The sequence below is a fragment of the Nipponia nippon genome, unplaced genomic scaffold, assembly GCF_047370975.1.
Source record: "Nipponia nippon isolate SJK-2023a ecotype South Korea unplaced genomic scaffold, ASM4737097v1 scaffold_9, whole genome shotgun sequence".
Lineage (NCBI taxonomy): Eukaryota > Metazoa > Chordata > Aves > Pelecaniformes > Threskiornithidae > Nipponia > Nipponia nippon.
This window is the reverse complement of record NW_028262413.1, coordinates 21,263,756-21,279,679: the sequence shown is the minus strand read 5'-3', so window position 1 is coordinate 21,279,679 and position 15,924 is coordinate 21,263,756. Positions and strand designations below refer to the sequence as shown.

Here is a 15,924-nt window from a genome sequence, read left to right as displayed (position 1 = left end):
GAGATGTCTTAGCACGCATTGAGAATACAGAGTAAATTCAGGTTTCAGTCTTTCCTCCAGAAGGCAGAGATTTCTGTGTTGTACTTGGGTAACCTCTTATATAATTCCAGGACTTCCTTATTTTAAAATACATATAAAATATTCTGAGTTTGAGTACAGAGATAACAAAGTAGTCAAACAAATCTGAATGCTTCTTAAACCCACTTTTTTCTTTTGACAACTGTCTGAGAACAGAGAGTGCAGTGAGCTGTTCCTCCTTTAAATTTAGCTTCAACCTCTGTGGAAATTCTTTCCAACACTCCAGCATTTGCTGCCTGGTCTTTCCATTCAAGTGGAAAGGGACAATGAACCCGATTTGGCTGACCCATTCCCATAACTAGTTATTAGCTTCGTAGCTACAGGGAAGTTATAGAAAGCAAAAACTGAACACACTTCTAAACAGAAAACACAATTTATTTCCTTTACATCTAAGACTAGTAAGATTTTTGTATCTGTACTAGTGCTCATCCCCAGAAATGGGATAGCTGGCTGCTGGAGCAGCTCTATATTTCACATCTTTTTCTCATAAGATGAGAAGCATCCAGTACTGGTACTACCCCAGACAGATGCGGTGCCCTCAGAGTCCACGTGAGGCTCTGGAGTTGCTCAGATATCTAGTTGACATGGGATTTTTCTGAAATTAGAACATTGCCCCATTTTCAATAAAGCCTCCAAGATTCCAGGGTTGTCCCTGTTAGCAAGGACACTCCTTGAAAATTAGGACACCCGATAACCTTAAAGAAGGAGGGTAATTAGTCACATCACTGCAACCTATTCTTCTAAAGAAGCAGTGATAAAAGTAAACTCCTATTAGAATATCATTAAATGCATTATTATGCAATACTAGTTACATAACCATGCTTTACCAACTTTGGGTATTTTCAGGCAGAATTCAGTTTAACAGACTTGCCCACATACGAACATTTTAAAAAGTATGGATTGTCTCCCTCAGAGGGGATGAAAAAATCTTTGGTCTTAGATACATTTGTAGCTAAATTGATGACTGGCAGACTGCCTGCCAATATTTCAGATGTAATTTGAATCCTTAAAAAAAAAAAACTCTTTTTGAGAATCCCTTTTTCAGCTAATTCCTTTCAGAGAAGTTATACATTCCATATAAGCATTTGCAAATCCAAATATATCACCCTATCCAGACATTCTGTACCATTTGAATTTCAGCTAAAACGTCACTGTGAATCTATTCAAAATTCAAGTATAAGCAAAATTTGATTACATGAAACATGACAACTTGCAAAAAGTTGCTGTATTTCATAAAAAATAATTCTATAATCTATTTTCCTCTATCCCTGCTTCCAATAAGGAGCAGGAATAGTGATGCATTCCATGTTCTACTAAATATGTAGTCTAATTTTACTCATTTAACAGGTTTACTTAGTTAAGAAACAAATATTATAACTTCAAAAATAAATATTTGCATATTGTGCTTATTGGTGTCTAAGCTCAAGTTAAAGACAAATAAAATTCACAGCTATTATGTGGGTCTGAAAGTAAAAAAAGAATGAAACAACAGTGCATGTGAAATTCTGACAAGGCAAAATCTGGTCCTGAATGTATTTTTAAAAGATTATGTTTAAATAGAAAGCATGTAAATTTTCAATATAGAAATTTATACAAAGTACAATCATTATTCGATAAAGTTCATTAGTAAGCTGCTTTTTTCTTTCCAAATATTTCCTTTCAATTTCATGTAATATTGAACATTTACTGTTATCTATGAAATTCATCCCAAAACACTGTTTGATGTTCAACATTTGTAACGAGCTAAAAAGTATGCTGTGACAATTGTTAATGAGAATATAAGCAGTTGATTAATATTTCAAATACAACATCATCACTAGGTAATAAATCCTGCAAAAATAGTAATAGTTTAGTTTTTCTTTTACATACATGGTTCTATTATAATGAATCATTTCTATTACCATACTTTCTAAAATTAAAACATAGGGGATGTTTTCAAAGCAATTATAATTTGCCTTCTGGCTGTGCAAACTAATAATGGACATTTTCTCTTTGCAAGCCCACATATCTGTCTTATGACTTGAAAGTAACTCAAGTTGCTACTCATTATACACACCGCCTGTGTACCCACAGAATATTGTTTAGACAGCATAAAATTATCCTGATGGACAGCAAAGTATAGCGAGAAAGTTACCATTAAAAGCATTAGTCTCCCATACCTGAAATTCTCCAACCACTGGGATTGTATTACTGAACCAAGAGATAAATTATGCAAGTGAGACACAGCTACCCATTACAGCAAGACAGCACAAATGACCATAATATGATGTACTTACCTACGACTTACTCCAGAGTGGTCTGAACATGTGTTGGAAAAGACACACCTTTCCTGTAAGGGGAGCACTTTCTCTCCACCCCCTATAGATTTTGCTCTCTCTCTTCTCCTTTCTCTCTCCCTCTCCCCTTTCCTAGCTGACTGCACACTGTCTCGAGGAAGGCAGGCAGGAGAAGTGCTGCACTCTTGAATGCAAAACACACAGCATGGGGCAACACAAAACATGGAGGAGGGAACAAGAGTCGGTAATTGCTTTCTTTTATTAACAAATCCTGAAAAAAAAAATGACATTTCTACAGTTTTCCATTCTAGATCACTTAAACTGTCTCGCAGAATTCACTAGTTCGCAACGGAAGACAGCAAAGAAAGTGGACCACAGGATTCATGTGCCCTGTCATTTCTTGTGTTCCTAATTTTTTAATGCACTGCGCCTACTCAAGAAAATAAAGCCTGGGATTTGTGCACACCTCAGGCTACTGAGCCAGAGAGAAGACAGTTCTTTACTCACAAAACAAATTTAAGCATGTGCAAAATTAAGCAAAATAAGATTCACTGAAGTTAGAAGCACTTAAATCAGAAATAATGACTTTTAAAAACCACTATTAGGAAATGCTACTGAAAAGACAGGAAGCTATTAGAGTTCCAACCACTGCCTCCAATTTTTACATATTTATTTTTAAATATTTTATATGAAATGGAAGAGTAGTAACAAAGAAACTCTTCACACCAAACTGAGAATACCATGCAAATTATCTGTTACAGAAATATTCTCGAAAATAAGAGGTAGTGGATAAAACGTGATCAAGCAGAAAATCATGAAATCATTTAGGTTGGGAAAGACCTTTAAGATCATAAAGTCCAACTGTTAACCTGACACTTGGCAAGTCCACCACTAAACCATGTCCCTAAGTACCACATCTACCCATCTTTTAAATACCTTCAGGGATGGGGACTCAACCACTTTCCTGGGCCGCCTGTTCCAGTGCTTGATAACTCTTTCAGTGAAGACATTTTTCCTAATATCCAATCTAAACCGCCCCTGGTGCAACTTGAGGACATTTCCTTTTGTTCTATCACTTGTTACTTGGGAGAAGAGATGAAACTGAATCCCCATCTCCCTTGCTCTGAATCCCTCAACCACTAAAATATTACAAAAGAGGGGAGGCAACCATGTCATTGTTCTTATTCCTCAGCTTCTCTTCAGAGGTTTTGACACCATGTGTAAACCTAGCTCTCTATTTTTGTAAAACCTGCCTAAATTGAACTGTAACAGGTTTTTTCCATGATAAATACAAATATATTGAACTACTATTCTCAACTTAAAGCTTGGAGGAAACAAAGGAAAAGAGAAAAGGGAAAGAAAGTTCTTAATAGCTTTAATTTTAAAAAATGTCCACACAAAAGTAAGTGAGCCAAGTAGTATTAATCCACTTAAAAAAAAAAAAACAGACAAAAAAACCAAAAACCAAAACCCAAAAAAACCCCACGCTATTTTTATGGGACAGAGAATATATAGGTGGATATATATACACACACACACATAAAGTTCATACTGGTTATATGTCTGTTCTGAACATCCATCATTTACTCCTTGTTTCTCCTCACATTAGAATGCACCTGAACAACAAACTGATGAGTGCATCTGCGTAAGCCCAGAAGAGGTTCAGTTCTACAGAACAATCACATCGTACTGTTTTAACATTAAACACTAAGCTTTCAAAACCCACTGATTTCTCACAGATAAACATTCTATCCCATCAGTAAAAGACAGAATTGTGATTAGCAAAAAAGAATTCTAAAATATCTAAAAGAAAGCAAGCTTTTACTGCAGCTTTTTTTAATTATCCTCAAATCATCTCAGTAAAAGTTGCTATATTATAGTGGTGCAAATTATGTTTATCACTGTCACACTATGGAAAAGTGATGACATTAATTGCTGATTCCTTTACATTACAGATCTTTCTATCTGTAAAGCATAATGTTTTCCCCTATAGGCCTAAATATGTGCAATACAGTCTAGAAGAATTATACCATTCCACATAAAAATAAGCATTGTTGGACTTTTACCTTAGAAGATCAAATTCTATGAGTTAATGGGTTCTTGACCGATCAGAATTTAAAGTAGTATTTCATATGTACAGACCCTCCATAACAGCACAGTTGAGGTGAAGGACAAACAGTCTCAGGTTCTTGGTTTTGTGAGTGTAAAAAAGAGACTTAAAAAAATTCTAGAGATAGTTTCATGCAACTATTAAAATAAATTGTTAAAATCTAGGTAATTAAAACACTTTAAAATATTACAGAAACAAAATGTGGCACTATACAACCTGTTAAAAAAGTACATTTGAGGCATGCAAATGATCCAAAATAAAACAAAATTATATCTTAACAAGAAGGCTGTATGTGCAACATTCATAAAATATTTAAGTACTGAGAAGAAATTGCTGCTAGTAAGATGACTTGTTTCTTAAGTCAAAGTGATAATTATGAAAAAGATGTATTTGTTAGGACCCAGTCTAAGTACCTATTTAAAAATCATGGACTTTTATTTATATTTCACATCCAAACAAGAACTTGAGCAAGAAAGCACTGAAACTGTAATAAATTGCTGGTTTTCATATTCTTATAAATCCAGAATGTTACAGCAAGTCTGCCTTTTGAACAGCAGAATTAAAATACACATTTTAAGCACATCTTTTTCTGATGTCCTGCAAATATTCTGCACTGATTTGACTAAGCTTTAAAAATCCAGGTGTATCCTGAAATATACTTACAATTCTGTCTCATAGCTACTCACACTTCAACCCAATTTCTAAAATTACAGCATATTCTGTTAATCAAAGCAGTTTGCTCAGCAACGCATTTCCATGCATCTATAAGAAGCTCCATTCATTCCAGCAGTACGCAGCCAAACTTATAGTTCATTTCTAACTAGTTTTGCTGAAAAGTAACTCTTTGATTTATCAAGGATTTGCACACATTGTACAGCATACTACGGAGCTTATTTAGAGCAGACAAAAAGGAACCGATAAATATATTATACAATTATTCAAAGCCCAAATGGCACTGTGACCTGCAAAAGTACATAGTGCGCTAAGCACAGTCAGCCAAAAATGCAACTGTGTCCATACATATGAACAATGAGTGTGTGGAGTAAAGCCGGGGTGAAGACCGTATCAGTAGCTGCTCCCACACAGGCAAAAGGTAAATGTCACTTCAAAGCAAACACTGTTGGCACTATAAAGTTTATATAAACAAACACTTGTTAATGTAATTCCCATTTTCAAGAACATAAATGCTTACTAGTAGCCATTCTGAACCTGAGCAGAGGAGTCTAAATTTAAGAATTAAAGTAACTTATTTACCTTACCCTTATGATATTTTCCATCCTGAATAACTCTGAAATCATTTTATCTACATTTATAGAGAAAAAAAATGTCAATTGGGGTCGGGAGTATTTATTTATTTATTTCTACTGTGATCAATTCAAAAAGCCAAAAATCTACACTGGAGGGTGCTGAAAAATTATAGAAACAAAATGATATAAGTTTGGTTCAGAGGGTAGGAAATGAGCATGCAAGACCATTCCAAGATATTACTTTAGGAAAGTCACTTTTGCCACTGCTCTAAAATTTTCATGAAACTCAGAGTAACTGACTGTTATCTTCACATTATATTACAAAAATCATCTTTGTTAGTCAGATATATACATATTTTCCTGCACATAAATATAAATTACTGTCCTAGATAACTTTGGTAACAGATAGAATATGTTTCCTGCCCAAGTAGTTTGCAGGAAATCTGTAACAACAGCACCACTAGCTTAAAGGAGACTATAATTTCAAGGAATGAATAAAGAATAGAGATGATGGAAGGAAATCAGAAGGCCATTTTCAGCAACATTTTAAAATCTACAATCTCATTCAAAAATATGCAGGAGAAATAAGAACTAAATGAATCACGTAACTGGGAAGCAATGAATTTGGCAAAGGGTAATAGAAAATGGAGGCCACCTTAACCTGTATTTCCATAAGTTTAGCAATGTGGTTTCAAATTTAAGAATAAAACAGCTCACTTAGAAGAACATAAAGACTAGGATTTTTGAAGAAAAACTGTCTACCAAAAGCCTGTAAATAAAAAAGTGGTTATGATTAAATCAATATGATTGCATCCATTACAGTTTCAGAGGTGACCTTTATATCAGATCTTCCGTTTCTCATCTTCTGAACAATTTTGCTTACACCAATTCTCTGCAGAGTTGAAAAAGATGTAAGAACTATGAATCATGAAAAAAGCTACTAGGTAGGCACCACATAAGCTAGTGACCTTATGAAAAATCGCCTCCCAGTTCTGCATTTAATAAATGACTGTCCATTGTACCTCAGTATTTCACAGACATCTCTCCTAAACAATGTGCTACCAAATCTGCACGTCAAGGAAATTCGACCTCATCTATAGAAAGGTAAAAACAAACTCAATTCCACAGGTTTTTTGTGCTACTGCAGCAGTATCTAAGACATACCACTGCAGCACATTTTTTAGACGTATAGATAGCAACTGAGCAGTAATATTTTATGAAGGTGTCAAGTTACTGCCCCCAAAGATAACTGATAAGTGCAAGACAGCCATTATGTCTCCAGATTCTAAAGACAATTACAAAACCCTATAATACAGCATTGACTATCACTATAATACAAACTAGCGTACAAACACAAATGTTCAAAACCCTACATCTTTATGCAGGTTGAACGTATCACGAATGATGCCCTGAAAGTCAGTGGTATGAGGTATTCACTAAATGGCCTCCTTCAGCAACAGCAACTTCTTTGCTGTAGTTTGAAAACATGCAGAAAGCCAGGTAGCAGTATTCTCCCCTTTTCCCTGTGCCAATTAGGAACCGAGCCAATATATGTTACAGGAAAATAGGGCATGGGGAGCAATTTTTTTTGCCATAAACTTAGGTGCATAAGCAAGACACAACAGCCTTGCTCCATTGATTTCTACAGATGTATCAATCTGAACCCATCAAGGCACAGGCCCCAAAATTTGACCCGACAATATCTTTGTTATGTTTTATTAATCACTTATTGTTAGCAATTTTCAAGCCAGAATAATATAAAGGAATAAGATGGGAACAAAATGAATCTATTTCATAGTCTCTATAATCTACACAATCTTTTATCTGTAAGATTGTCCAACATCCATAATACAGTTTGGTTAGCATCAAATCAAACATTCTCTCAAGCAACTTTATTAGTCTGAATTCACCCAAATGCATCAGTCATGACAAACCTTTCCGTAATGTAAGAACAGATTTACTGCTTGAGAAGAAAGTTGCAAAAGTAAATGTTTTCTACTTTTTAAGGGTCTGTAAAAGATTTTTTTTTCAGAAGAATCACACAGTCTTTTTAAGTAATTAATCTGCTTTTTAAATAGGTAGAACAGTAGAAGCCTAAGTTGCAAAACATCTTTCAACCTCAGTAAAATTACCATTTAATTACATGCTATGTTAGATCTCCTGAACCAAGAGAACAGGATTTAAATATTGCATTTGTGTACTTTTGTGCTCAGACTGTTCTCACAGTCTGAATTCATCCCCCACCATGTTTTTTCTGTAATTATGACAATGAAAATATACAAACTATAATAAGAATGTCCCAAATGTTTGACCAAAACACAAACACAGCTTTAAAAATATCCTCCTCTCATTTAAGAAGGACTACTAATCCTATATAACAAACCTTCTCCAGAATGAGTTGAGTAGGAAGTTCCCGTAACTTACATGTTAAGACTGTTATACTCCAATCCCAACTACAGGATCAGCTCCACATGTACATATATACATAATATACTTTTATACCAGAAAATTCAAAGTGAGACTCTATTTTCATAATCCAAACACGAGCATGGCTCATTTGGGTTGAACACATAAGAATCAAAGATACATAAGACAACTGATATAAGTCCTCCTGTACTAGCATCTGAGAAGTCAGAAGACCAGCATGTAATGCACGGGTCATCTAGCCTAGATTTACAAGAATAGCTGGAGCTGTGCAAACTGTGGAAAGCTTTCCGATTCCTCTCAAGGATTTTAGCAGGCATAGAAGACATGCAGCTTACAAAGCTGATAAGCCCTTGTACTGGTTTTGGCCAGGATAGAGTTAATTTTCTTCTTAGTAGCTAGTATGGGGCTATGTTTTGGATTTGTGCTGAAAGGTGTTGATAATAAAGAGATGTTTTTGTTACTGCTGAGCAGTGCTTACACAGAGTCAAGGCTTTCTCTGCATCTCACCCCACCCCACCAGTGAGTAGGCTGGGGGTACACAAGAAGCTGGGAGGGGATGCAGCTGGGACAGCTGACCCAAAATGGCCAAAGGGCTATTCCATACCATATAATGTCATGTTTGGCATATAAAGCTGGGTGAAGAAGGAGGAAGGGGGGCACATTCGGAGCGATGGCATTTGTCTTCCCAAGTAACCGCTACGCGTGATGGAGCCCTTCTTTCCTGGAGATGGCTGAACACCCGCCTGCCCATGGGAAGCAGTGAATGAATTCCTTGTTTTGCTTTGCTTGCATGCACGGCTTTTGCTTTACCTGTTAAACTGTCTTTATCTCAATCCATGAGTTTTCTCACTCTTACCCTTCCAATTCTCTCCCCCATCCCACTGGGGGGGAGTGAACAAGCGGCTGTGTGGGGCTTAGTTGCCAGCTGGGGTTAAGACATCACAGCCCTATAATACTAGCTTGCAAACAAGTATCTCCTAAGAAACTTAAGCAGTAGCTACTCACTGAACAATCATGCAGTCTGTTCAGCTAAATGACCACAGCAAAGTAAGTCTGCATTTTTTGACATACACTTTGGTTTTGGTATGAAGTGCCAGCTGCATTATAAGAAAGAAATCCTGACTGTTTCAATGAGGAAAAAAAAACCCAACCACACAGAATAAAAAACTAAGGCAAACTTTTTAATAAATCACTTGGCAAAAGAGAATTTACAACTGGTTATAGCACTGGTAATTACACATCTCAACGTATATAATTTCTGGAAAAGTATGTTTCGCAGTTATTTGAGTGTTGCAACTGTTCTATTTAAAATATTTATATTTAATTGATGAGGGAGCCTAACAGCTGCTTACCCTTTAGCCAGCGCAGTACAACTGCTTCTTCGAACACACTGCTTAAGCTTTCCCCAGTCTGCATGGAAGTACTGGGACATTTTGCACTTCAGTTGCCAGATCAGATATAACCAAGACTCGCGGTGTCCCTGCTATAGTCCTTTATATTTTACAGATTCAGAGTGATTGCTCCTTAATAAATTATTGTATTTCCTTGAAATTCAGGCACATCACTAAATCATTAAACAGAAGTCATCAAAATAGAAATTTTTCTCTTTTTTTCTCAGAGCACCAAGGGCCAGAGAGATCACAAAGCCTACACTATTTTCACAGACTGTTTATCTGAATTCACATAGAAACCATCCTGGAAGGATAAGAAGAGCTAGAAGAGCTTGCGTAACTACCATCAGTGCAAAGCATTTTCTAAAGTTCAACATAACCTTCTAAAATCTCCTTTCAGACTACTAAAACACACATATACTGAAAGGTTTTTCAGAAGATGAAGCAGGAAAATAACGCAACACATTATTTGCCCGTATCCAAATGACAAAATTTCTCAGGTTAATAAAGTAGGTACCGATATCGGCCTTACTTCATAAATTTATGAGTATCTCATGCAGACAAACAGTCATTCAAGTACTACTTTATCATGGTAGCACTATGCCACAAATGCCAAAATCCCAGAACGCCTTCTCCAGAGCCACTTTTCAAACCATTTCTCGTTTACAAGAAGTGACCTGAGAAATAGATAATGGGTCGGTGGAAAATATTCTGCCCCAGTGACACATTTAATGCAAATTAGTAGAAGGAAACATTTTTTCAGCATTCCTTGCCAGTTTATATCTTACATCAAATCACTTGCTTCAGTGGAATGTGGAGGCCACTCAGCAGCCTGAAAATCTGAATATTATTGGTCCAGCAGAACCTAAACTATATATACTTAACACAAAATTAAAACATTACCTCTTCTAAGTACGAAACAGTACAAAGAAAAGTCATTCTTCAAATTTCAGACTGACTCTAGGAAAACGTACATGTATGAAGATAAGAAACCATTGTGCATCCGTAAAAATCCCACCAATCTCTTCTGCTAGTGATGCTACACAGTTTAAGTTTAAGAACAAGCAGTGTGTGTAATAAGGTTTCAGTAAGTGCACTCTGAACAACTGAGTTAAATTTCACTTCACAAGGTGGAATTCAGAAATGCTCAAGATGATAATTTCTTGTTGAGATTTGAGATTAATATGAATCCAACCATTCCATATTAATGACTAAAAATTCAGTATATTAATAATAATATAGTTTATTTTGCTCCTATTTATTCCCCCAGATTAAATTTAATCCATATTTGTATGAGTTGCATGAGCATCTTAGTAAAACTTAGAAATAGAAAAGAAAATGCTAACCAGTATTATTTTAAAATAATTTTGAAAATATCCAAAAAATCAGTCTCCAGTAGAAAGAGGAGAATTTTAATACTTACAAGCATTAAAAACATACAAGCTAGCAATTCTCAAAAATTCACTGCACTTTTTGTACAGTATTTTATATTTTTGTACATTTGTGAAAATGATTTGTAGAACAGCTTAAGACGTTGTAAAATTCAATTGATACATTTAGCTTATAACATGTATAATGGAAAGTAATACTGAAAAGTAGAAGCTTTACCATTACCAAGAACACTTAAGCATAAAATATTTGTAAATATCTTTAAATTTGTTTATAAATTATGAGTGCATGACTTTGATACAGAAAGCTTTTGCAAGTACCAATGAACAGTATTAATGTTTTTTTATATTTAATCTTATGCAAAAAAAGGACAAAAAAAAAGAAAAAGACAGTGTTGAACAGGAAAATCTATTTCTAAAGATATGCTCATCTTTGACTCACAAGCTCAACATGAGAAGCAGCTCAAGACAATTCATACAGGCCTGCCTCACTTCCACAGAGGCAAACTGACATAAAGTCTCTTACAATGGCTTGAAGGAACACTCTTCACAATTCTAATATGCATTGGGGTGGATTTTTCTTTATTGAAAGAACACTTTAGCACAGAGAAAAAGGTAAAAATATGCTGAAAAGATCTGCTATTTTTACTCCACAACAGAAAACTGTTATTTTGCAAACTATTGAGTTTGTCTGGGTAAAAATAATCTCTATTAAAACACCACAAAAAATACCCTTACACATGACTTGAAAATTAGTTACACTGCTCATAGGACAAATTTTTGGTTCTGGTCATACGATTCAGAATTTCTTACTTAGGCTCTGGTCCAGTAATTTGCCTCTAATTTAGAAGAGAAACAAAACAAAACTGTTCTCTGTTGCACCCTCAGCAAACCAAGAACATATTCCCACAATAAGCTTCCATGTTAAAAGTGAAATGCAGAACTGCATGTAGATTGCTCATCACTGATAAGATACCAATTTCACAGTGTATTTTATTTCCAACACTGAACTTGTGCCTACGCTGTTTAAAAAACAGACCCAAAAATTTGTCATATTTGGCCCTTCTTATTCTATATTACCAGGAAGAAAACAGATAGCAAAGGTGACACTGTCACTTCCCACCTTAGTAGGAAAAAATCATGGGTTTGACCATCTGGAAGTTCTCGCTGAAAAAAATGTTGGGTGCTCCTTGGGTATCATGTTCTACCATACATGTGTTTTTCAGGAAGATAAAAGTAATCTTTGGGAAAAAAATAATGTGATAAACTATCAAAAGAAAGATTAAATACCAAAGTCACACCATTTGTACCTCTTCTATCATACACACAGGAAGCACAGAAATTTTGGTTGTAGGTTTCAAATAACTATTTATTGCCATTTGTTATTTTTTGTTATTTTTTATTATACCATATTAGGAACTGTAAGGAACATCACCTTTATAGACAGCATTATAAACAACATTCTCCTCTGTGCAAATTACATAAAATCTTGAACTTTACAAATTGTTTCTATTGTAAATTTAAAAACAGCAAAGATGCTCACTGGAATTGTTGACAAGAACAGTCTGCAGAGAGCTGTGCCAAAGAGACTGACTTAAAGCTCCTCTGTTCCACTTTTAAAAGACTTATTTTATACTGGTCTCAGCAAATATTAGAAAAATACAGTAAAACTCAGGATGTTCCACTGTAACTTCAGAGCCCTTTCTGAACCCATCCTGACCTGCTCACAACAGAATAGGGAAAACAAGCAGAGGAAAGGCAGGCTCCTCTTCTTACACGCAGGAAATTACGGTACAACATCCCACCAAAAAGGAATAAAGGTCCTACATGTTCCCCCTGTCTCCCTCAGATCACTTGGCTTCACACCTCCTGGAGCAGAGTGAGAGGCACAGTGCAAATCTGCATGTGCTTCTCTGTGCTCAGATGGGCAGAGTGCTCTGGCAAGCATGCCTTATTAAATACTGCAGGGCTCAATGTAAGGAAAACTACAAAACAATGGATGCTATGTATGGATGAATTTGTTGCAAAACAGATGATTGACACAAAGCTTGACATTTTTTTACTTCTAGTTCTAATTACTTACAGAAATGGTGCAAACTCCTCCAATACCCCAGTCAACCAGGAAAGTTGTCCTCTTAGGATAAAGGAGTAGATTCAGTATTCCAGATCACTTTGATTCCTAGATTGGGAGGAGCGGGGGTTTGCTTGGTTTGGGTTTTTTGCAGAACTGGACCAAGATTATCCGTAAACAATGAAATAGTTGTAAATGTATTTCTAGTAGCCCATTTAAAATGTTGAAATTTTGAGAGCCAGATACTCCAAAGCTACTCACAGTAGTAACAATGTTCCAATGGACTTTATTATCCCATCTCTCACCTGTATCACGAATGGGTTACAGCATTCTAACTATATGGTTACTTAGCTATACAAAATAACATACTAATTCAGATTTTCAAATCAATCTGTTCCCTGATAACTGATGAGAAATAAGGTCACAAGTATTTATTTGACAAATAGGCATCCCAGGAAGTTGTATTTTCTTGTAGTACTCATGTGCTTCTGCATACCTTACATCTACCTGTTACTGCTGATCCTTAACTTGGGAGCATAGGCCTTCAGAGTTACCTCTTCTCACCACATTGGTGATGATCTGAATTTACTATTCCAGAATTACTGTTTCTGAATAATAGCAATGATTTGGATCTGTTTCAGACTAAAAATGCCTGGTTCGTGCTTAGCTCAAAGTTTTTTGAGAATAGGTACTTTCATTTAGGTTTGTCCTCTACATTAACGTGAATGACTTTGCATTTACTTCGTTTGGTTTTAAATATTTTCATTGTATTTCTCTTTTCTGGTTGATTCTGCCCACCTTCTTGATGAAAATGTGCAAACATGTCAGACACAATGATCTCACTGCAGAAATGTCAAGGTCTTGTATGTCCTTGAAGTATGACAAGCATGATGATCTTTTTTGATCTCTTTTTATACATTGTAAGTACCAGACCAGTTCTGCTTCTACATTTTCAAGTGGTCAGGTGGCTTTTCTCAAACAAAAGGAATGCAACCCACCACATTCTTACTGCAGAAATTAAAATTATTTTGGCTGCTCTGGAAGGAAATGGTGCAAATATATAAGGAGAAAGCTGCTTTTGCTGTTAAGAAATAATACTGTTATAGTGGGTAAATGGGAGGTCACTGAAATGGCACAAGGACTGTGTGGTCAGGTCACCTGCTTTTCACACTGAGCAGAAGCAGATCTTCTCACCATCATTTTCTGCTATATCATCTTGCCTGCTAACCTGATCCACATCTTCATAGAATCACAGAATTATAGAATATGTCAAACCTCAGCCATGAGAGAGCAGGAGGCTTGTAACAGATGGTAATGGTGTAACCTGTGCTTTCTGTTCAGCTACTAGCCCTTCAAGTGAGTTATGATGAACTGACAGATTTTCAAGAGACTGAGTGTCACCTGGGGACACGTCCCTCAGGGTCTGAGGAAACCAACCTCCCTGGTATTCGGTCTGACCCTGGGGCTGACCTCATGAACACAGGGAGCGGGAGGTGTTGGGAATCAGCTATTTAAAGCTCACTACAATATCAATGTCAAACTCAAAGGAACTGCCAAATCCTGTTAATCCTTCATGCTGAAAACACACCTTCCAAACTGAAAGCATATTTATCTCAATCTTACTTAAGCAAAGCTGACTGTTTTTTTCTTCTCCTTAGAGAAATCTCTGGAGTTATTGCTCAGTTAACTTGAAAACTGTTCAATGCTGCACAGCACCTCTTCATTTTACCCTATTTATACACCACTTAATGGCTCCTTTACTTGCCACATCAGAATGAATTACCAATAAACATTGTTGTAATCTGTTTACTACATCCTGTTCATCCAGTTTAGATTGTACTAAGCATCCGTAACAGCTTAGACATTCTTTATGTAAAAGGGCTGGGACAGTGAGATTTACCAAGCCTGAGTGCACACAAGCCTAAAACTAGTCTTCTACAATTCACAACCCACATCCCATTTGAGCTTCATTTATATTATTTATATTTTCAATTAAGAAATTGATACTTCAGATCCTATATGTAGGGGACACCTATTCCATGTGTTTGCCATTGAGAGCATAGTTCTTATAGGAAGAAACATAAAACGTACTTTTTATTTCTATTTTTGCAACTTTAACATAGTATTGAGTTTCAATCTTTCTTTAAAACAGCCTTACTAATAAGGAAATGAATGCACAATAATATATCTTGTTTCTGGCTGGAAAAGCCATTCAGTCACCATTGTTTATTGTTCCAAGGAAATCGTAACCATAGACACCATAATTTCAAGGAATTATTGCCAGTACTCAAAGAGGTAGATTTACTGAAAGAATAAGCAAATAGATTTAATACACTTCTCTTTCACACAATATTGTGATAAGTTACAATGTCCACATGGGGCATACTGATCGGTACAGTATGAAAAAACATCATGATGCTTGTACTCCCCTGCACTGTAATGTAGACTGTATCAACTTTTTAAATTAAAAGTGTTTTTTTTCCTGTGAATAATGCTTCTACACTTCAAATAAGTAGCATACTCTGGGCTCCAGGGAGACCTTATTGTGGTCTTTCAATACATAAAGGGGACTTATTAGAAAGACAGAGAGAGACTTTTTACCAAGGCCTGTAGTGACATGACAAGGGGCAGTAGGTTTAAACTGAAAGAGGGCAGGTTTAGATTGAACATAAGGAAGAATTTTTTTACAGTGAGGATGCTGAGACACTGGAACAGGTTGCCCAGAGAAGCTGTGGATGCCCCACAACTGGAAGTGTTCAATGCCAGGTTGGATGGGGCTTTCAGCAACCTGATCTAGTGGAAGGTGTCCCTGCCCATGGCAGCAGGGTTGGACTAGATAATCTTTAAGGTCCCTTCCAACCCAAAGCATTCTATGATTCTATCTCCTATATGAACTCTGTGGTGAGATTTTCATACTGCTCAGAAAACAAAAAAAG

The 15,924-nt window shown here is 36.0% G+C and overlaps 1 protein-coding gene across 16 annotated transcripts in view; it reads right to left on the bottom strand.

Annotated features, from left to right (window-relative positions):
- ATP2B2 (ATPase plasma membrane Ca2+ transporting 2) overlaps positions 1–15,924 on the bottom strand; it is a 442,035-nt gene that overhangs the window by 217,160 nt on the left and 208,951 nt on the right. The gene's annotated exons all lie outside the window — the stretch shown is intronic.